Source organism: Lepidothrix coronata, unplaced genomic scaffold (genome assembly GCF_001604755.1).
Source record: "Lepidothrix coronata isolate B3197 unplaced genomic scaffold, Lepidothrix_coronata-1.0 Scaffold85, whole genome shotgun sequence".
Taxonomy (NCBI): Eukaryota; Metazoa; Chordata; class Aves; order Passeriformes; family Pipridae; genus Lepidothrix; species Lepidothrix coronata.
In genome coordinates this window covers 1,650,688-1,672,935 of record NW_016690265.1, presented here as the reverse complement: position 1 = coordinate 1,672,935, position 22,248 = coordinate 1,650,688, and the positions used below count along the sequence as shown (strand labels likewise).

The window sequence follows — 22,248 nt, the reverse complement described above, 5'->3', positions numbered from 1 at the left end:
GAGGCCTTTATCTCCCATACTGCTAAACTAGTTCAAACCAGATCAGACTTCCTTGGATACCATGGTGGCAAGCTCAAGCTGCTACAAGAACCGAGAGTGTTCATAAAAGCAGTCTCATTTGACCACATCTAAATCCTAGAAATACTGTAACCTGGCCAGAAGGCACCTGACTTATTGGTGGGGTAGTTTCAACTGGTCTCACTGCTGTGTTGTCTGCTATTCAGATGCCTGATCCCATGTCAGGCCAAGACTTCAACTCTTTTCCCTTGTTGCAGTGCCAAGAACACTCAGTCCCCTGTGCTGAAAAAGGCTGAAGCACGTGCCTTTTTTTCCAGCCAAGCATCAAGGAAATCACGAATTCTCAACCTTTCAGTGACCTTTAAATAATACACAACTTATCTAACTTAGGACAGATCCTGCTATTTTGCATCTTCAAATCTGTCCTACAGCTGCCCACTGGGAATTGATGGGGAGTCACTCCATGTGGGGAGTAATTTGCTGGTGACAGGGCAATAGAATTGACTACTTCCCGCTCCTGCAGTAGCACAAAAAAAATGTATTTGCAGTATCAGGTTCTAGGTTTTGGGGTCAAAAAACCTCTTGTTTTGCTTGAGACACAGGGCGTGAGCAAAGACATGAGAGTCAAACAATGCTTCTCAAAGTATGTGATTCCTTAGGAATGTAGGAACAAGAATTTCCAGATGCAAAGTGCTGTCACAAACTCCAATACAAAATGTCCAAACACACTTACAGGCAGGGACAACTACAGCCTGAGCCACCCTGTCTGCTGACTGCTGGCCCCAGCTTTAAGTGGTGATCCCCTTTGGTACCCAATCATGCAGAGAAGGGTACCATGTTAGCTGACAAATGAAGTAAAAGCACTCTTGTGATCTGCTCCCTATTTACACTTTCCCAGCATAATTTTACCTCTCACCTTTTTCACTCTCACCCTAACTAATTTGTTTTCTACACAGTTGTTTCCTACTTCTTCTCTTGGATCTTACCGTAGCCTCTCTTCCAGTGATGCTGAGTGCCTTATTTGATGCTGAGTGCTAAATGAGTTCTTTCCCTGGAGACCTACATGACACTAGAAAAAATATGTACTCATATTGTTTTGGGGGATTGCCACTTCTCATATATGCTGGCTCCACCACCACAGGAAAGGTCAGCCTGGAACAAGAACACCTTGTTTGCAGAGGCAGTGCTGGGAAGGAAGAAGAGGTAAAGGACTGGGGAGACCTCACAGAAATGCTGTCTGATGGTTAGAAGTGGCACCAATACCTCGCACCAGCAACTTCCACAATTAGCATTTGTAAGAAAACTCTGTTTCCAATGCATTCATCAGCTCTGAGTTCAGATCTGTTAAAGATGACCGGAGTATTACAGCTGATCAGAACAGAACATTCTCCAACAACTTTAAAATTGGAGCCCTTTGACTCAAATATCTCTTTATCTGTTGTGTCTTCCTATATCATCTACAAAACTGCAAGTCAGTGCACAAGAGCATCTCCTCACAGGTGGGTTTGCTCTCTCTTCATCTTCAATAATGAAAATAAAAAAATAAATTCCCAGCCCAGGCACAGAAGCACCAGAACTAATTTTCCGGCAGATGTAAGAGACCGTCAACTAATGTAGGAAATTAAATGTTTAAGGAAATTATAGAACGAAAATATAAACTCTTGAATGGGAGCCAAGAAATACAAATTCCATCATTTATCAAAAAAACTCCAAAATGAGCCTGAAACATTGTGGGGACAGCTGAATGAAAGGCTATATTCAGGCAGCAGCACTGTTTAGCTTACTTTTTGGACCTTTTCCCTTTATTGATGCTGTTGGGAGGCTCTCGTTCCAAAACCTCTAATGCTGTGTTCTAGGATGAGTTACTAAAAGCAGCCATTCTTCCACATATGAAAACATTCAATTATTTGCATGTTCAGTGTCTTTAATGCCTCTTTTGTGCCTCTGTTTTTTGTGGGGGGAGGCAGATGAGGGACCTTGGATTTCAGCAGTATTCTGATATAAACTTCCTCTAAGAGAGGGAAGGCAAAGAAGAAAAAGTCTCTACAAGCCTGAAATGGAGTTGAGGCGGGCTGGCTTTCTTGATTTACTTGAAGGATCTGATGAAGGTGTTTATTCAGGACTTGTGGAGTGCTGCCAGCCCTTAAGTAAAGACTCAGCTCTGAAGTTTCAGCATTACCTAGCATTCCTTGACACAAAACACCCGATCTGAACCATCCCAAACTGTTGCTGTAGTGGTACAAACATCAGCACTGCACACAGGACAGATAAAGGGCTCAGGAAGCTGCTCCATAAGCATCTCCACACAGAAAGAGGTGAGGGTATGCAGTGCTAGGCAGGTATTTTGGGACAGAAAACTTCCTGGCAGCTCACAGCAGACAAGTGTAAGCTTCTATGTGGTCATCTTGGCCCTTTTTTGCATGGGCTAGAAGGTTACAGGAAAGCTAGAGGCACCTGGCCAGCCACAGACATGTTACCAACATTAGGAAATACTTTAAATACCGTCCAACTGACCTGTGAAACTCGCTGCTACAGGCCATTACCAAGATTCTGGGAATAAGCAGATCATGGCTTGCTTCTTAGCACACTGGATGATGTTGAAAGAGTGTTTATTGGAGAGATCCTACACTTGCAGGTTAAATCTTGGTTAAAACTGCTGCTGAAATTTGCTGTGCAAAGGGCTAAAAGCCCACAAATGGCCAGTGACCACAGCTCAGTGGAGAAATGGTAATTCATTACGCCATGATAATTCAATCCCTTGTGATTTCTTCCCATACCCAACAAATCTAGCAGGAATCTAAAAGAGAATTGCTTGCACTTATGGCTGACAAGATTAGCTAGTCATAAGAGCCAGTATTAAACAAACAAAAAATAAGAGGTTTGGAAGAAATAAAAATCCTCAGGGTTTAAACCAGTGAATGGGGATTAGGAAGATATTTCTCTGAAGTTCAGTTATTCCTAATCTCTTGTGGTATGCCACATCTCCTGCCAGAGCCTCCAGCCCTTGCCTAAGAAGTACTGGCCTGGGCAAAGCACTATCCTGCTTCACTGTAGGCAGGCACGGGTGTGCAGAGGACAGACAAAGCAGCTTTGTTCAACCTTGTCCCGGTGAATCCCACAGTGGTCCTCGATCACCCGGTGCAGTCCCTCTGCATCCCGTTTTTCACTGACCAGCATTTGGCACTGGAGCTCGAGATTTACTCGCCAAGGTGCTCCCACAGCTCTGAGCCGCCCTGGTTTTCTCAGTCCCTCTGACTTGCTCGTTTTGCACTGCTTTTATTGGAGCTTTTACTATCGACGAATAACAATCCCAGATTTGCTTTCCTGGGCCAACAGCACCATCTACAGCTTCCTCCGACAAGTGCAGTCCCCTTCTGCCTGCGGGAACGCGCCTCCTCCTTCCATCGACATCTGTGAAAAACAAGAGACAAGAATAATGTACAGGTGTTAGGGTGGAAAAGAGAAGGTGGCAGACTGAACAGCACCTCTGGGGCTACAAAAGCTAATATACAGTCATATACAGCTGGTGTATTGTACTAAAACAGGGAAGTAGGCTTTGTATGGCAGGAGGAAAAAGGTGTGTGATTTGTAGCTGTGTTCTCATTCTCAGGTAGCAATGTGTGTGTTTGGAGAAAAAAGCTCTTCAGAGGTGTATGATCCTTGTATACTGTTTCTATGACGTAAAATGCAGGAAACAACTTGGGGCAGAGTTATAAAAGCAGCTGGTGACAAATGCAGGACTGCAGCCTGTGGCCACTGCTCACAGTTTCCCAGCCAACAGCGAGGCCACTGCTGCTTTTCCAAAGGCAAATGAAGAGGGTCACTGCCTCCAATGCCCTAAAAACATCCACCCCGTTCAGATGAAGGGCCCATGGCCAGTCCCTCCATGCACCTTGACACGCAGTGGTGCTGTGCTCTGCTTCCAAGGGCCGCTTGTAGGGCCAACCTATAACATGCAGCAGAAGATCATGGGAAATCACTCTAATGTGCCAGTGGAAGAGAGTGGGAGAAACCTCTCTGCAATAGGAAGGAATCTGTAAGAAAAAGCTCTGAGATAATGCTGGCAAGCAGATCATGCCCCATGCTCACAAAGAGCAAAAGTGAAAAAAACTAATTCCCTATTTCTTCTGCCTTGTGACCCGTCACTTCAGACTCCCCAAGCTGGCCTTTAAAGGGCTCAGCTGGATACCTCAGACATGAGTGTGGGATAGTGTGTGCTTTCCCCAAAATGATGTGGAAATGTCATATCCTCAAGAATGGGTTAGCCAGACAGTGAGCTTTGCACAGGAAAGGACAGTCCTGCACGGCCCTGGTGCTACACATGCCCATTGAGGAGGTCACAGCAGCTGTGCACATCTGCACCGTGGTACACACAGAAACGTGGGAGGAGGAGCTGGATGTGCAAAAAACAAATGGAACAAAATGTTCTAATCTAGCCTGTCTGGTTTTGCAACAAGTCTGTGCCTTGCTTTGCTGTTACAGGAGCCATGGACCAGTGAACCCAAGGGGACAGGCAGATTTGTCCCTTGTCTCCTCTTCCTCCCTCTCCTCCACAGAAAGCAGGACCTGCTGTACTGGCAGCAGCTGAGCCAGACTCCACCAGCGCTCATTAGACAAAGCTCCTGGAGAACAGATTGCACCTTGAGGCTACTTCCATGCTGGTATCCTAGATGGAAAAAGACCCTGTCTAGGCTCCCATGGGTGTCCTTGGCCTCCCACAAGATGCTGGGGCAAAACAAAGCAACATGGCCCAGGAACTGCTTTCCCAATAAGTAGTGTGGGTGGAACCCTTTGCCACTCCTGAGGAATTGCTTTAAACACTTCAAGGAAAGCAGCTATATGCAGTAGGACACCACAGTTTCGAGTGCCCAGGAGCAGCAACAACCAGGTCCCAGAGCCACAGCTGCAAAAGTTCCTGTCAGGAGGGAGCAGAGATTTCCCAGGAGATGCTGAAGTGCCAGGACCACGTCCCTTTGATCTTGTTCACTGCCTCACTCTCTGAGTAACCAGGGACTGTATGGGAATAAATCAGCATATTAATAGGAATGCTAATTGCAGCTGAATCTTGGATGGACTAAAATATGCACATTCCTTTTAATTATAAATTCTACAGCCCAGTTTGAACCACACTTGGAACAGTTAATGAGAGCAACTATTATTTTAAAGATCAACCATCCTTGCAATAGTTTTGATTCTTAGTTTAAAATACAAAGGCCTCTAACAGGACAGATCCACATCTCAGTATCACAGTATAACCAAACTACCTCACTTACAGTGTAGAGGTCACTCAGAGTAATTGAGGTCAGGATAGGGCCCTGTAATTGAAAGTGTGTCTTGTTAATAAGAGGCAAAAATACACTTCTGTTCCCATTTCTCCTGAGCTGAACAGCACTGCAGTGATAAGTAATTGGCATTTCAATGTCTGTGTACAGTGACCACATTCTTGATTGAGGGCATACCTATGAAGTGTCTGTTACTACAAACCCTACACACCAGTATACATATATATTTTTGTATATGTATTTTTATATATTATGTATATTATATATGGACTGCTTTGTTGCCAATCCTCCCTGTGCAAAGGAGTCAGTGTTACCTGTTTTCCCACTCTAGTTCCCGCAGCCCAGAAGGGCTTCACAATGCGGTTTAGGCACCTTTAGCTCTTTCTTTTCTTTTTAGGCAGCTTAATGAAGGAAGTCTAAAAGAACTGAAACACTCCCTCACACCCACTGTGTTATACATGGTCCACAGCCTTGCCTTGCGTCTGCCTCCACTCAAAACAGCATGAGTAAAGCAGTACCAAAGACCTCTCCCTCACGGGAGCCTGTCTCAGGAGGGAATGATCTACAGACACAGTTATGAAGGTTAATGTGCCTTGCAGAACTCTCTTGAGAGCAAGAGGAGAGGTGAGAAACCACCTGGTTCTGGATCTTCCCTACCTCATTCCAAGGTCTGCTCATTTGTTACCTCAGAATGAGCTTCCAGCCCTGCAGTGTCCTGCAGCAGTGAGTTCCACAACTCACACCAGCACTTCTCACTCAGTCCACTACTTTGTCTGAATTATTCCCAGGTTCTGGTTATTTAGCGTAGTCCAAGTGTCCAGTCTGCCTTCTCTTGTCAGAGAAGACCAACGGGAGTAAATGCCTCTCTTTGGTGCTCTCACACCAGAAGAATTTCACATTCAAAACCTCATGATACATGCCTCCAGACAGTAGCTTTTCCCTCCCCTTTATTTTATATATAGCTACAATTGCCATTCTCCAGGGTGAGGGTGCACCCCACTAGAGACCAGTCAAGCCACCTGAATCTCATCTGTCAATGCATAATATCCGAGTCTGCATTGGCTGAGTATTCCTTGAGCTTGAGATATTTCCAGTGACAGAGAAACTGTGATAGACCTTGCAAATAATTTTAATTACTCACACTGTTTCCTATTTTCCTACTGTCTTCCCATTAAACCTTCTGTAGGTCTCTTGGGTCAAGATTGGACTTGATGATCTCAGAGGTCCCTTCCAACCCAGCTGATTCTATGATTCTATGATTCTATGATTCTATGATTCTATGATTCTATGATTCTATCATCTTCAGCCTTTGGCTGCCTGAGGTCTTAGTCCCAAGACCAGATGCTGATCTCAATGGCAAAAGAGCAGCATCCAAAGCTACTCTCTCCAATCTCTCCAGAATGCCAATGGCAAGAGGCTGCTCAAAAATCCCTCCTTCCCCCACCCACACATGGCAGTTTCTTCATGGCTGTCTGTGTTTGTCCCAGACACTTCACACCTTTACCCATCCCGGAACATTTGCCTGACAAGTAAGACAGTTGGCCAGTTTCCCCATTATAGCCTATTCTCATTTCTTTATGGGGCTCTGGCAAACCCCAGAGCTCTAATAGCATCTTAATTCGGGATATTGCTCTACTCCTAACAGAAAGTCTCAGAAACTAAGCCCAGGCATGCAAATACTTCCTTCTATACTGAATTTAATTTATGGTGTGTTGTCATATAAAGAGCTGTTAAATGGAGTGCTAATCTTCTTCTTTAAGGGGGAGCTGTAATAACACAGGGGTATGAACAGGCTGATGCACTTGAACCAGCTAAGTCACATCTCTGCAGGCCTTCTGCCCTGTAGAGAGTCAGGGTGGGAAGTTATAGCACTGCAGATGTCAGCATATGAAATACATATTTTCTGATACTTTAGCTATGCATACACAGGAAAACTTGCTATTCACTTGTGTGTTATGCAGGTATGTGCAGAGTCTGGCTTTGGTTTTTTGGCAGAAATTTTGTGGCTGGTTGAAACATCCAGGTGGGAGAGTTCCTAAAGACCTTGGGACAGTGGCGTGCAGTGACACTGGTGCAGGTACATGGTGTGCAGCCCCATGGGGACATAAGAAGGAAAAGGCCAGAGGATATGAGGAGTGCTGGGATGGCTCTGGATTTCCCATCACCAGCTCCTCCAAGAACCCTTTGTGGGGATATTTCAGATGATTATGAGAGTCAGCCTTGCCTTGGAGCATGGGATTGCAAAAACCAGCTTTGAGTTTCCCCTCAGCCCTTCTGGGGTTATGACTCATCCCATCCTAAAAAAGGATGCTGAGCAGGTTGAGTTACCCCCCAGAAATGTCTTTTTCTTCCCAGTGCCCAGGCAAAAGGTAAGACCACTGCTATAAAAGGGAGTGGAAAGGTGGGTAAACACACCAGCTTTTCAGTCTTGCATGTTTATGTTCAGTTCACAGCCATGCACTGATTCCAGCTCTCCCTAGTTTAACGTACCCTTGGTGTAGGGCCCTGTTTCTCAAGCTGCAACCCCTGCAGTCAAGTACACAGGTGAGATTCTCAGCTCCTGACAAACAGCACAAGCTTCAAGATATCAGAGTAGGGCAGAAAAACTCAAAAAAAATGCACAGTGAGAACACCAAATGGATTATTTCTTTAAACCCTGGGAGTTTTTAGGTGTATCTAGAAATTTTCTGAACCACACTATGAGTTTAAACAAACGGAAAATCTCTGCTGCAACAAATCACACCAGTGTGCCCAGCAGTCTCTTTGGGGAGAGGGTGAGACAGGGATCAAGACATGCAAGGCAGATGCTGGTTGCAGCAATGGGAAATGCATGCATGCAAGGAGGGCACTTTTTCCATAGTTTGCAGTTTGAAATATCGACGGTTTGGCAGTTTTGGATTCCTCAAAGCCAGAGATCTGACCACGTGCTGCTTACGTTTAACAAAATAAACAGCCCAGGGCAGTGATTGTACTGCAGGATATTATACATCTTTAAATGAAAGTCAGTTTAATTTCTATGTGCTTGTATGTCTGTCCCCTCTGGGGATGATGTCTGTGATGAACATCAGTTCTTCGCGCTGAGATTTTCACATTACAGGTACAGGCACAGGAATTAGGCTGTTTGAACACATATACACCCTATCCACCACTCCTGAAACAGAACCATAAAACAGAGTCACAGGATCATTGATTGGAAAAGACCTCTAAGATCATCAAGTCTAAGCGGTAACCCAGCAGTGACTCCAGCACTTCCCTGGGCAGTCTATTTCAATGCTTGACCACCCTTCCAGTGAAGAAATTATTCCTACTATCTAATCTAAACCTCCTCTGGCACAAATGGAGGCCATTTCGAAGTATCAATATACAATAGTACCAGTCACACCAACCTTTGCTGGTGAAGCTTCTCCTGTGACTCCTGGCATTTCTGCAAGAGGAAGCACAAGAAATACAAACAGGCCCTCATTTAATTTACTGCAATTAATTTACTTCTTTAACCAGTGGCACTATGCAGCATACTAAAAGACACAGCAGAGCTTAAGATCTTAAAAACATTTAGCCAGGCCCAAGCCTACACAGTAAAGCACTATGGGATTTTAGTTCCATGTAAGCCTGTACCAAAGAGGTATAGAAGCAAGTGTCTAAATTATATCACAGGCCAAAAGCAATATGACAAAAATATGTGAAAGTCAATGGAAACATGTTGGGAGTTAGAGGGCCCATTGCCCATCATTGGCTGCTCCCTAAGAAATGGTTTCTTGTGTTTTCAAACGTGCTAAAAGAAGCAGCCAAAGAAAACCTGTGGGTTTTCATAAAGAAAACCAATGGGAGTAAATGCCTCTCCTTGGTGCTCTCACACGAGAAGAATTTCACATTCAAAGCCTCATGATACATTTTTCATGTCTGATGTCTCCTTCCCAGATCTCCAGCCAGGCTGCCCACAGGGACATCAGGCTGGCCAGACCCTCATGCCACATCTTGTCTAAACAATCCCTAGGTGAAGGTTCTAAAGAAGCTGCTTCTGAAGCACCGGAGCAATGGGAGTCTGCTGAGCTGTAAACTATTCACTCCAGTTCCTCTGCTCTCCTGGCCAGGTTCGATGGGCAAGAGGCATCACAGGTATCCCGGAGGTGTGTATCCACTGATCACCTTGCTGGCAGCTCTCACTCCACATGTTTGGACACTGGGTGCTCCCTTTCTTCTGCTGGCTGCATCCTCTCGTTCTCTGGAGACCCAGACATGTAACAAATCTCCTTGGGCAGATCTGCCAGCTGCATTCACAGCATGGGCTCTCAACATCAGAGACGCTTCTGCACCTTCAGAGAAAACCCATCATCTGCAACACGTGGAGATCTGGCTCTGCTTTATAGTGACTTAGTAGATACCATAAATGACACAAAAATATAGCCTCAATAGAGTCTGGTCCTCTGGACTGCCTGACTGGGTGTGTTGTTGTTGGCCTGACAGAGAAAAGGACCAACTCCACACATCAACACATTAACACAGCAGATCTAAAGTCTGGTAGCAAAACCCAGTGAGAGGTGGAGAGGAAAAGAGGAAGAGAGCTCAGTGTGCAGCTGGGGGCACTGCACACAAGGGCTTGAAAGCTGTATCCTCACTGCAGTGCAGAGAGACTGAAGTCAGAGCCCATCAGTGTGGCAACAGCTCCCTCCCTGATGTGACAATGTCATAGATAAGCGAGGGACAGAAGGATGGAGATGTGACCCTGCTGCAAGGGGTCTGTGAGGAGGGGTCTTACCCTGAAACAGTCACTAACCAGCCCTGCAAGCAGGGGATTTTGTAGATAACCAGGAAAGATAATCTGTCAGAACTGGGACATTACTGGAAAAGTACAAAGGTGTCACCAAACAACTGCCGCAGCCGCCTTGGGCACCAAATGGATGGTGAGATCCTGCAAACAGGAAAGGCAGGTGAAGCCCAGGTCTTCCAAGGGAAGACCTCAGGGGAAGAAGCAGGAATCTGATATGTTCATGACCTGAGTTGTAGCTACAACCACCCCAAACCTGAGTAATATGGTACAACCACGCAGAGCTCCCTCCTTTTCTGTCCTGAACATGAAACCAAATGAGGCACCAACAGAATAAAACTATTGCTCCTAATACAGAGAAAAGGCAGGAAATGAATGCAGGAGCTGTAGCAGGATATAGCAATGGTGACAAAAGTACAGAGATCTGCTTTCTAAGGTTCATCAAAAAGAGAGGTCAAGGGATGAAGCATCAAGAAAATGGGTACAGGCAGAGGAAAGATAAATGAGCTTTCCACCTCCACAGCTAGAAAAGACTACAAAATAAGAGTTAGGCCATTTTGGGTAGCCTAAGATTTAAAATTAGGGCACAATTAGTCTGTCCAGAAACAGAGGGATAAGTACAACCATTCCTATTTGCAATAACACAGTTTTATATGAGTGACAAGTTAATGCAGGTGAGCTCTGCCCCAAGCAGTCTCCTTCCCACTGTCCCTTTTCTCCATGCTGCAGCTGGGACCCCATCTCCTCACAACTGGACCCCTGAAGCTTGAGTAAGGCTTTGTTTTAACCCATGGGCACCCCAGGGATAGTCCCTAACCTCTGCTTAGCACAGAGCTACAGTGCAGCTGTGGTGGGAAGGCACCTCTGGAGACCCTCTCATCCAACTCCCTGCTCAAGCTGGTACAGCTGGAGCAGGTTGCTCATGACCTTGCTGGCACCCCAGTCTGTCTCACCAGCACAAGATGCCCACATCTGGGGATGGGATCACTCCTTTGCTGTCCGCAGGGAGATCACCACCCCCAAGGAAGCTCCTGGTGCAAGGAGTGATGTGCAGCCCAACACAGAATGGTCCTGCTGTGAAACATAACCCCAGTTAAAATCCACTGAACATAAAATCTCTGAACATGTATTCAGAGATAATTCCCAAACAGTTGTCACAGAGACAGTCAGGAACCAGCTAAGGATGTCCTAAGCAGGAGACCAGCCCTAAACCACTGAAACAGTGCAGAGCAACCAGAGGCCAGAGTGGGAAAAGGTGTAAGTATAGCTCAGTGCAGAGTCAGCAGCCCCTAAGGCCTCAGGCAAGGCTGGGGGACTTCCTCATGAATGGGTCCAATCCATTGGCTTCATGAACATGGACCCATGATAATCCTCACCATGCCAAACATGAGGCACGAGCCTGGCTGACACAAGTAGCCCAGTGTCCCAGGTGCTGTTCCTCAGATCCCCACAGACAACCACCTCAGGAGCTGTGGCAGTTCCCATTGCTCAGCTGGCTGCCTGCTCCCCTTCTCAGAGGTGCCTCCTCCAGGAGACCTCCCAGAGGCCCCAAATTTCACTGCACACAAGGCCAAAACAGCAGGTGCTGATTTCCCCATCACCCCATGCTGAGCAGCATCGCACTGCAGCGGAGCAGTAGCACTGACTGTGGTCATCCTGAAGCAAGAGTGTGACTGTGCCCTTCACCCATTTGCTCCTCAAGGCACGTCAGCCCCAGGACCATGGTCCCCAGCACTGCTGAGCCACTTGCTGGCAAATCTAAGGCAGCCCCACCGTTGGATGGCATGGAGCATTTTAAAGCATATTCAGCTTTTATATTTGACAGTGGCTTGCTATGCACATTACGGTATAAAGGTTTTTATTTGTTCCCATTGTTTCAATGTTTATTCCCCCAAGCGCTCTTAATAGTGGGCTTTTGACAAAGTGTTTCCCCAGCAGTGGGAACTACATACACAGCACAAAGCAAACACTTGAAAGATAAACATCCTTCACATCCCATGCTGGTCCTAACCCCTTGGAGCTTGCCATTACCTCCCTCGGAGCAATTCAGCACAACTTAATCAAAGTTAAAAATGATACTGTGTGATTTTATTTTTTGTACTTGCTCAGCGAGCTTTTATTGGCAGCTGCTGCCAGGATCTGGGGCTCTGCCAAATTTCCTGGTTATATTGCTCCAGTGTGGACAAACAAAGAAAGCCTATTTAAAGTTTCTTGGACACAAATAAGGTAAAAACATAACAAAATAAAAAACAATGTGTAATTATTTGTTTCCTTTATGAAGTGCCTCCTTCAGAGTCCTTTGAAATCAGTTCTGGTTTCCACCTACTAAAGTCACCCAAGTGAGTAAGTTAATATTAATAGACATTCCTGAACCAGAATGTTACAACCAGATGCACAAATTCCAGGGAAAAAATGCCATCTACCTTTGCCTTTCATTTTACACTTCCTGAGCAAAAATAACAACTTTAGCTCCTTGCCTTTCTCAGTAACATTTGCCGCTTCTAATTACAACTCAGAACAACTTTGTAACTTTGTATTTAAATTATTTAATTAATTGTAGTAATTTCGAATTTTATACTAATTACATACTAAGGCCCTTGTCAACAACACCTGCCTTTAGGTGCCTGCGTTGATCTCCCCACCTTTGGTATTTCTGTCAGAGCTGACACCCTCTCATGTCCTTTCGCAGGTAGTGATCACTCATGTGTGACACTGAGGGCCTCGTCACCTTGTTAAGGTCACTGCCACGGCACTGGCTCCTTCAGCAGCTAAAAAATTGGAAACACAAAGGCACTGCTGAATCCACAGCCTGAAATTCACCCCTTTGCACAGCATGGCCTCTCACCCCATATCCTCCAAAACAGGGAGAGAGGTGCAGAGAGGACAGGAGAGAGGGAGAAGGAGAGGGAGAAGAGGGGAGAGGGACAGAGAGGGAGAAGAGGGGAGAGGGACAGAGACAGAGAAGAGAAGGGGGAAAGAGAGAAAAATCCCTCAGTTTGACAGGGCTATTTGACAAGAATTTTGGAGCCAAAGTGCCTCCTGTCAACGACACACACAATGTGCTTTTGAAAAAGCAGAAGCGTACATGCAGTTCCTTGGCAATTGGAAAAAAAACATCAATATATAGACAAACAGGTTTTGGAGCATATGTTTATTGAACTCCCAAGAAACTGCAGCTTATCCTTTTTTTTTCAGGTCACCTCCAATTTATTATGCAGAGGCAGTCACTGGTGTGCACAGTCCCAAGCCACAATAAAGCATAAGGACAAAAAACACCTTCTCACCCAGCAGAAAAGTCTGACAGCAAAAGAGGGCTCAAAAAAAAGCTTCTTGTTTCCTTACCAGTGGCTTCAATAAGGAGATTAGTGAGTAAATCAAATTGCTGTTTTGCTTCTCCCTCTCACTCAGCAAGTTTGTTTCTGAGAGAGCCTCTTAGAACTCATTCAAGAAGCTTGAACATTCCAAGTGAAAGTAAAATTAATTTTCAAGAATTTCTTGGTCTCAGGAAGCATCTGAATTCCCACCTGTAACAGAAAGAAGGAGCTGAGATGTTTGCTTTCTGTGCTAGACCACCTTCCCCACCTTTATTCCACCCTGGCTCAGCAGGTCCAGCTGCACCAGGGCTTGTGTTACCTGCGGGCAGCAGACACACCAGCCTGCCTGGGCTGGGAGCCTCCTGCCAGAAACTGCCTTTGCCCATGGATACACCATGGGCTTTGGGCAGACACGGGGACACGGAGACATGGGTTGGAAACCACAGCACCCAGATCCTTACTGCTGCAATTCAGCTTCCTCCACTCCTGGAGACAAAGATACCACAGCACCTGCAGTGTCTCTGCAAGGGACATGCCCCAGGACACATGTTCTGTGCCTCATAAAGATGCTGTTGTCTTATTCTAGCAAGGGGGGGTTAATTCTGCTTATTTCTGTGCAAGGAGGTGTTGGCTCTGTTGATTTTGTCAGGATGGGTGTGACTTGGAATAGGACAGAAGGAAAGAATTAAGACTTCATCCCATTGAGCTCGTGGCTTATGTGTCAGACCCTCAGTCAGGTAAGACCATTTAGAATGAAAAATCCTGGCTGTTTTCTGCAGACCTCTAACATGGCCCCAACCTACCAGTCTTTAAAAGCTGCAGTCCTTAAAACTTCCCAATTCCTTCCTGCAGTTCATTCTCTGCTCCTGTGGTGACCCATCAGTGGGTTTAATCCAGGAGGATTTGCTCTATCACCTCCCTAGTTCTCTTTGTAAATGAGAGATCATCTCTCCACTGGTCTAAAAAGCAAGCTGAGAGTTGGAAGTGGTCTATTGATCCATTTCCAGAACTGTGATGAGGGAAATAAAAAGGAAAGGAAAGACAGTTTTCTGTGACACACTAGAGAGTGCATTTTGTGCTGGGGGAAAGGCTGGGATGCAGGTTAGCTCTCAGCCAGAGAAAACATTTGATTTCAGTGGAGTGACACCAGCTTGCTTCAGCTATATATTTTTAAAGATATCTTTAGAATCATAAGTTATATTAAAACGTATTTCAGCAGACAGGAATTGCAGCAGAGTGCAGCTTGGTGGCAGAGGGCCATCTCAATTCTGCCATCTCAGCACAGTGTGTAAAGGAGGAATAGGGCTCAGGTCTTCATCACGAGTGGGTGCCTCATCCCAATCAAAATCCACGAGAATAAAATGTTTAAACTCCTTTGAGGATCTGACCATACAGCACCAGGATATTTCCAGCTTCCCATGCATGAGTCAATGTGAAACATGCCTTGGTTCTAGTTATCATTATTATTGAGAACATGTTGGTTTATATTGGTGCTAACCCAGTCCTCCTAAGTTTTGTGGTGGGAATAAAGCAAGTTGAGAGCACACAGTTTTACACTCAAGGCTAACTCTACCTCCTAACTCTATCTCTAAACCCTAACTCCTTCCCACACCTGGCTCAAGGTGGTGTGGAAATGCTCTCTGGTAGTTTGATCTGTCTCATCTTGATTGTCTCAAGGGAGGAGGAAGAAGCAATCTTGGTTTCACCTTTTCTTATTTGCAGACCTCCACCAGCACACCAAAGCAGGTGTGAACTAGTATTTGGAGGATTCAAACCCACTTACAGCATGTACTTACCTTTCATGGAGCCCCAACCTTTTGCAAACCACAGGTTGAAACTCAGCCTGGCTCATTCTACCCTGTGTCCAAGAGCCAGCATGCTGCCAGTGGCATTCCCTGAGCTCTGGGGTCTGTCACCATCGGCTACCATGAATTCACAGCTCAGATCCCTCTCAGCACACTTGTATGGACCTGGAGACACTTCTGCTGCTAACCCAGGGACCCACAGCTGTGTCTGAGCCACATCAGAATACCTGGAACTCAAATTGGCCCATCCAGTTAATTTGTCCTGTGATCTCTGGGTTACAGCCCTTTCCTTTCTATTTTACTGATTGTTAATCAAACACAAACACAAGCCGAAGTTTGTTTTACTTGCAAGAATGTAATTGAAAATCCCTTCTATCCATTTCTTTAACATTCTCTGGATTTCACAGCCACAAATCACAGCAAAATGCAATTGAAAATTGCAGTCTGAAGTAATTACTCTGTTGGTAGACAGGAGGATAATATTCCTACAAATAATATTCTTTACGATGCTGATTAAGTGAATATTACTGTAAGCAAAGCAAGTAATTAAGTAAGTGCACAGCAGTGTCACACCTGGACAGGCAGTACAGCCAGCCTAGTTCCTTGTCTACAGCAATCAACCTGCTTTGCTCCCTGTCCATCCATGCAAATCAGCTGAAAAACACCTGGCAGCCATTCAAAGTGCTTTCCTGTTGGTGGATCAGGACTCCTGTTCTGCTGTGTGTTTCAGTTTTGGTTGGGATAGAGCTAGTTTTTTTCATGGAATCTGCTATCAGGCTGTGTTTTGTTCTGGAACCAGTGCTGATAACCCAGATGTTTTTGTTATTCCTGAGCAGAGATTGCACAGAGTCAAGGCCTTTTCTGCTCCTCACCCCACCCCACCAACAAGGAGGCTGGGGATGCACAAGGAGTCGGGAGGGGACACAGCCAGGACACCTGACCTGAAGTGACCCAAAGGATACTCCATATCATATGGTGTCATGCTCAGCATGTAAAGCTGAGGGAAGAAGGAGGAAGAGGAAGAGGAATGATGGTGTTTGTCTTCCCAAGTCACCGTTACCTGTGATGGAGCCCTGCTGTGCTGGGGATGGCTGAACACTTGCCTGCACATGGAAAGTTGTGAAAGAATTCCTTCTTCTGCTTTGCTTGTATGTGAGGCTTTTGCTTAACCCATTGAACTGTCTTTATCTCAGCCCATGAGTTTTCTCACTTTTACTGTTCTGATTCTCTCCCCCATCCCACCGAGGAGGAGTTAAGTGAGCGGCTGTGTGGGCCTGAGTTGCCAGATGGGGTTAAACCATGAGACTACAGAAGGATTTCTCTGAGCTGGTGAGCCCCGGGGGGGCTGTAAGGGGCACTCCATGACCCTGGCAGTGCAGGGGATGGGTAGCTGAGACCACTGCTGTTTTGTAATAGGACCCCTGAGATAAACTTATCATTGTTTGCCTGTGAACAGCTCTCCTCTTCACAGCACAAGGCTAGTGGCTTTCAACACACAAAGATTTTGGGATATCACTTGTAGAATCAAAAACCTTGGCCATCTGTTCTCGGGAGACAGGTAGACCCCGACTAATTGCAAAGCACTAAAAGTTGCACAACTATTTCTCACATGGGGCTTTGAAAATCTCTTCTTGAGTGATTCAAGCTTCTTGTGCAAGGGGGGAATAGTCAATTCTCTGTAGCCAGACTCATCCTCAGAGACCCTCAGACGAAGACACCAGAGACCAGCAGCTCCAGCTCTGCATAACTCTTGCCACAACAAGCGACATCTTCCCCAGCCATTGCTGGGGTAAGAAGGAATAGATGGATATTAAAACAACCCTTAGCTGTGCTTCCCAACAGACAGATGCACATATCATCTGCTGCTGATGTCCTAGGAAGCTTTGATCACACAGCAAGGAGTGAAACTTGTAGATGTGTGTCTACAAAGACACATGTATATCTAGCTATATACATCATATACACAAGTGAAAGAAAAAAAACAAATAAGCTGCCAACATTTCCAATTGCAGTTCTTTTCCTGATCATGGAGCATAGATGAGCAGATTAGATCTAATCCTGGAAATTAAGATTAGGTATTCCCAAATCCAAAGGACACTGAGGGACTCATTTCTTTCCAGACGGGACTCTTCCTCTCTCAGGAGCCAGCCAAACACAACCAGTGTTTATTCTCAAGTGTACACAGATACTTCCTAATTTGTCTGTGTGTGTGGTCTGAATTGACATAATATTTTCAGACCATACCAAGGCTATTTCATGGTACATTCACACCAGGTCCAGCTATTTATCAGTTGCACATATTTCTCAGTCATCTTGTTCCACATCAGCAGCTGGTGTCACCACCAGCATCCTGCTTCAGCCTCTGAGCTCTGTCATTTTCCAGGTGCTTTGCCAGGGCTCCTCAGATGGGCTTTATGGTAAAACATGAGAGCAGTGCTTGGGGGAATGAATTACAGATCCCTGCCAGACAAACAATCTCCAGGCTCCACTTTGCACAATTGTCACTGCAAGGACCTCAGGCTCCAAAATGGGGTTAATGACACTCACTGCTTGTGTTGAGTCACTCCAAGCACTGAAATGTCACAGGTTGGAGAAATGGATTTGTCAGTGCCAGCTAAATAGTGTGCAATGACGCTCCAGTTGCTGTGGGCTCTGCAAAGGCTGGTCCTCCAGGATGCCCCTGAGGTACTTCTGCCTCACTCAGGGTCCTAACAACAGCCACCACTAACAGCCTCCTTAAAAGCCCTCATTTTACAGAGAACTGTTTTCATTTTTATTTAAAAGCATCACATTTTTCTCATTATAAATATGTGTTGTTTACCAAATGCACTGTCTGGGTTAGAGGTACCACTGCACTACGAACAGAGCCAGCTCCCACACTGCATGTCACAGGCAATGCAAAAAGCACCCAACCAATTTAAATTGGGTTTCTATTTCAAAGAGGCAGTTCTTGTATATCACCTACATGGAAGAGTTAAATCCACAGCAAATCCACCAGTCCTGATATCCCAGTGAAACTAGATCTAGCTGGAGACTTCAGATTTGGGACCCAGATATAGCTCTATTGTTTGGAAACTACTGCTGATCAAGACACTGTTTTGGAAAGGATTTTATTTATTTACAGAAATCTCCATAGAAACTACGGCAGAGATTCTTCAACCAGATGTGATGCTTCATTGTTAATTAGTTCATCTACTGGAACAACAGCTTTCCTATCATGAGATCTGGGCAGCTAAAATTTGAAGCGCACAGTCCAGGCTGCCCATCAGATGGAAAATATTAGCAACACACACAGCTTTTGGAACTGAAAACCTCCAAATGTGTGGTGTAAAAGCAGCAGAAATTGTTAATCTACAGCCACCACTGTGGAAAGAGGTGCAGGGCTCTTCTTCAAGAGCATGTTACTACTCAGAACTCAGATCCCTGCAATCACATTCAGCTCCCATCACCTAGATCATTACACCCTGCAATGAATTAGACCTCATCCTTACTGCAACATCCAATAAACAACATTATTAATTGGCATCATGGATTATATCCAATGACTTCCTGCATCTAGGCTCTGGGGGCCATGCTGGGCAGCAGCAGATGATGCTGGGATTGGGAAAATAAAGCAGTTGTTGCATCCCTGTCTCCTCAGCTTTGTTGAGTGCAGTTTAGGAGATAGGCTGGATCTATTTTTAGACTGACACTTACCTCTCTTCCAACCCAAACATAGTTCTCCCTTGTGATACCAATGATGCTTTCAAATGGAACAGTGAATCGTGGTGCCAGGATCATAAATAAAATTACCAGCTGTCAGGCACAGGCTCTCACACAACTCCTTGGTGCAAGCCAGGGTAACACTTGTCACTTGCCTCCCAAACACAGCCAGCTGGCTTTGCTGATGGAAAGAAAGGAAGAGGATGGTGTTTTAAATGCCAAGAGACAGACAACTGGTGGAACGTTCTGTGTGATGAAACACTGCAAAACTAAGTTTCCCAAAAATGTTCAGTCCCTGGGCCTACCACACATTGCTGGGTTTTGGGGTTTTTTTGGTTGTGGTTTTTGTTGTTGTTGTCATTGTTGTTGGTTTTGTTTGGGTTTGTTGCTTGTTAGGGTTTGGTTTTTTTTGTTTGGTCTTTTATTTTATTTCTTTTTCCTTAATGGTACCTGCCCATCAAACCGGGAACAAATCCCATACATGAAGTTCATGGGAAATATTTGGATTTCCTTACCACCTGAGCTTGACTGGCACTCTCCCACACCCTAGGAAGCACAGCCCATTCACACTGAGTAATATGTGCTGCTTGGTCCCCAAAGCCAGTATTACCTTTTGTTTGGCTTTGTTCTCTTTTTGGCTGGTGCATTTCACAGAGGAGATAATGGACAACTGGCTTGAAGAACTTGTACAATAGGAAATGGGTTCATTGAATTCGACACGCAAAAACATTCACTTGTGCTGGGAGGGAGTGATATAGGCCCTTGATTTGGGGGAAAAAAAAATATTACATGGCTGAGAATGAAGTTAAATTGGACAATACAAAGCAAGCTTATTTTTAAGGTATAGAAATGACAAAGTAAAAAGTAAAGTAGTTAACTGGGCCCCAGGACACAATATTGCTCAGCAAGCTTGGAAAACAGAGAGAAAGGAAAGAGTTTAAATGACCCCTTAGCCAGTTCAGAGCCATCCTGCTTCATTTCCTCCAGAAGAGTCTGAAGTCAACCCCAACACTACACGAAGGACACCAAGTTTGGGACTAAGGAGATACAGAAGTTAATAGGTTTGAAGATCTTCAACTCATAGTCTTGATCTTCAACTCCTAGAGTTGCTGCAAGTCTGAGTGCATTTAAAAAGATGGAGGGAGAAATATTCACCACATTTGTGTCCCCAGTGGCTCTTTCCTCCAGCCAACAAGCCATATGACACCAGTGAGCACACAACATGTGTCAGCCCCATTAAATGGCCACAGCTGCTTCTGGGCCACTGAGACCTATCCCACAAACACAGTCAGGCAAGATGGTCCCCAGGTCCATCAGCTCTTGTAGTGCTCTGACAGGTGACAGTGGCCAAGGGACTGTCCTCTTACACTGAGACCCAAGAGAGACTCCATGGAGATGGATAAAGTTACAACACAGACCTCTTACGCACAGCAGAACTTCACCACTGGGAAACTCTCTCCCAAGAGGGAGAAAAAAATCAGGGTCTGATGCAGGTTTTGTCTGCAAACAGCAAGACAATATTGGCAAAAACCTGGCAGCAAGCACTGAAAAGCAAACAGCTGATGTAAACTGCCATTAATTTTACTGGCACTGTCATCAAAAATAGGAAAAAACTCACAGGGAATTTCCTTCCCCTTCACTCCCACAGAGGATTTAGTTTGTCTGCATTAGGTGAGGTGGAGAGGAAAAGAAATCTGTAAGAAAGTAGATGTTGTGACTAATCCATTTCTCAAAGTCAAACCACACAGATCTTTCAAAACCAGAAAAAGATTAGTCATGTCATGATCTAGTGACTTCTGAAAAGACAGAGAGCTCCTCATACAGCCAAAGACAGCATGCTGAAATTAAATGCTTTCTAAGTTTGTTTTTTAATGGAAAAATAGTATTCACTTCCCTTTTCTGCTTTAAAACATTCTGTTGTTTTCTGATTTAGGTAATAAATCCATCCTCCAAACGAGGAAAAGTAGGAGATGATTAATTATTTCTCTCAGTTTCTTCTGTGCAATTTTAATTTCTACAACAGAGAAGGGGAAAATACCTGCTTTGGAGGCATAACTTGCAGCCTTAGAAGTGAAGCTGTATGTTTGGAAGTCCAGCTGAAGTCAGAGAGTTTGATTCAGCCTTTGCCTGGTTCCAGTTTCACACTGAGGTGACTGTTGAAATCTCATGTCAAATTAGGACATTTCTTCATTTACTCTGTGCTGTCAGAGCTGCACAAAAAAGACTGGAAAGTTGGTCAGAGTACAACCCACTGACTCTAGGATCAGTCTGGAGATATTACCTGACTCCAGCAAGGTTTATGCCACAGTTTCTGAACCAAAGGCTTTAACTATGCCAGAGTCTAAAGTCTATGCTTGGAACATGATGAATGTTCTGCTGAAAGTTGGAAACAGGAGTGGAAATGGCTGGAAAGAAGGTGACTTTGGACCATGCAGGCCAGGCTACAGTTAGGTTTGCTCTGGAAGACTAAGAGAATAAAAAATCCCCTCACAAGAGAGATTGACCAACATCAGTGTAGGTATATGGCACAGTTTGCCTGCATGGTAGTACAGTTCAAGGTCAGATGTGTATCCTCAAGAGTTCCTGAAGAACACCAGAAATACCATGAAAAAGTGTTAAAGGCACAGATTTGTGGAAGCCCTTTATATAAACACACCAACGATGTTAGACCGTGCAAGCAGGCTCAGCACCTTTGATCCACCTTAGTCAGCTCTGAAATAAAATACACCCTCCCATACGCTTGAACCAAGAACAGACTGTCTGGGGTGCAACCTGTTATCCTCTGTTTGTTCAGCACTGAGCAATTTTTCATATAAATAATAAATAAAACTCAGAGAGTAGAGGCACCAAGCAGTATCACCTTTCCCTCCTAGTACCTGCTTGCAGAGAGGCGAATTCACAATAGATGAGGCTCAGTAAGTAAATGAAAATAAGGCAAAAAATTCCCAGACAGATTGATTCTTTTCTCGGTAAGCAAACACTAATCTCACTGAAACACACATGTACTTTCCACTCAACAGCTCACACAAGTTCATTAAATGTGCATTTGGGTACCTCTGTTGTATGCTGTAAGGCTGAATTCTTCTGAAGAGGACTGTTCAACATAAGAAAGTAACCAGAACAGTTCTTTAAAATAAGGAAGGTAATATTTAAACAATACTTTTCAGGTAGGAATTACAAAATACTAAAATCTTACAGGTGGTGTGAGTGTTAAGTCAGAGGTACATATTGCACCTGCAAAGAGAAAGAAACCATCCCTTCTGAGCTGTTTAAAATGCAGAGGTCCCTTCAGGCCCACAACTTTTGGTGAGGGAAATAGTTATCCAAGCTCAAGGATGGGCAATGTCTTGAAGTTAAGCCTT

At 44.9% G+C, this 22,248-nt stretch overlaps 1 long non-coding RNA gene across 1 annotated transcript; it reads right to left on the bottom strand.

The window, feature by feature from the left end:
* Positions 1-3,329: 3,329 nt before the first annotated feature.
* On the bottom strand, positions 3,330-6,527 carry LOC108500139. Its single transcript, XR_001875767.1, has 3 exons — positions 6,442-6,527; positions 5,292-5,333; positions 3,330-3,429 (listed from the first exon to the last, which is right to left on the bottom strand). It is a non-coding gene; the product is annotated as an uncharacterized LOC108500139 (long non-coding RNA).
* Between the last annotated feature and the right edge of the window lie 15,721 nt (positions 6,528-22,248).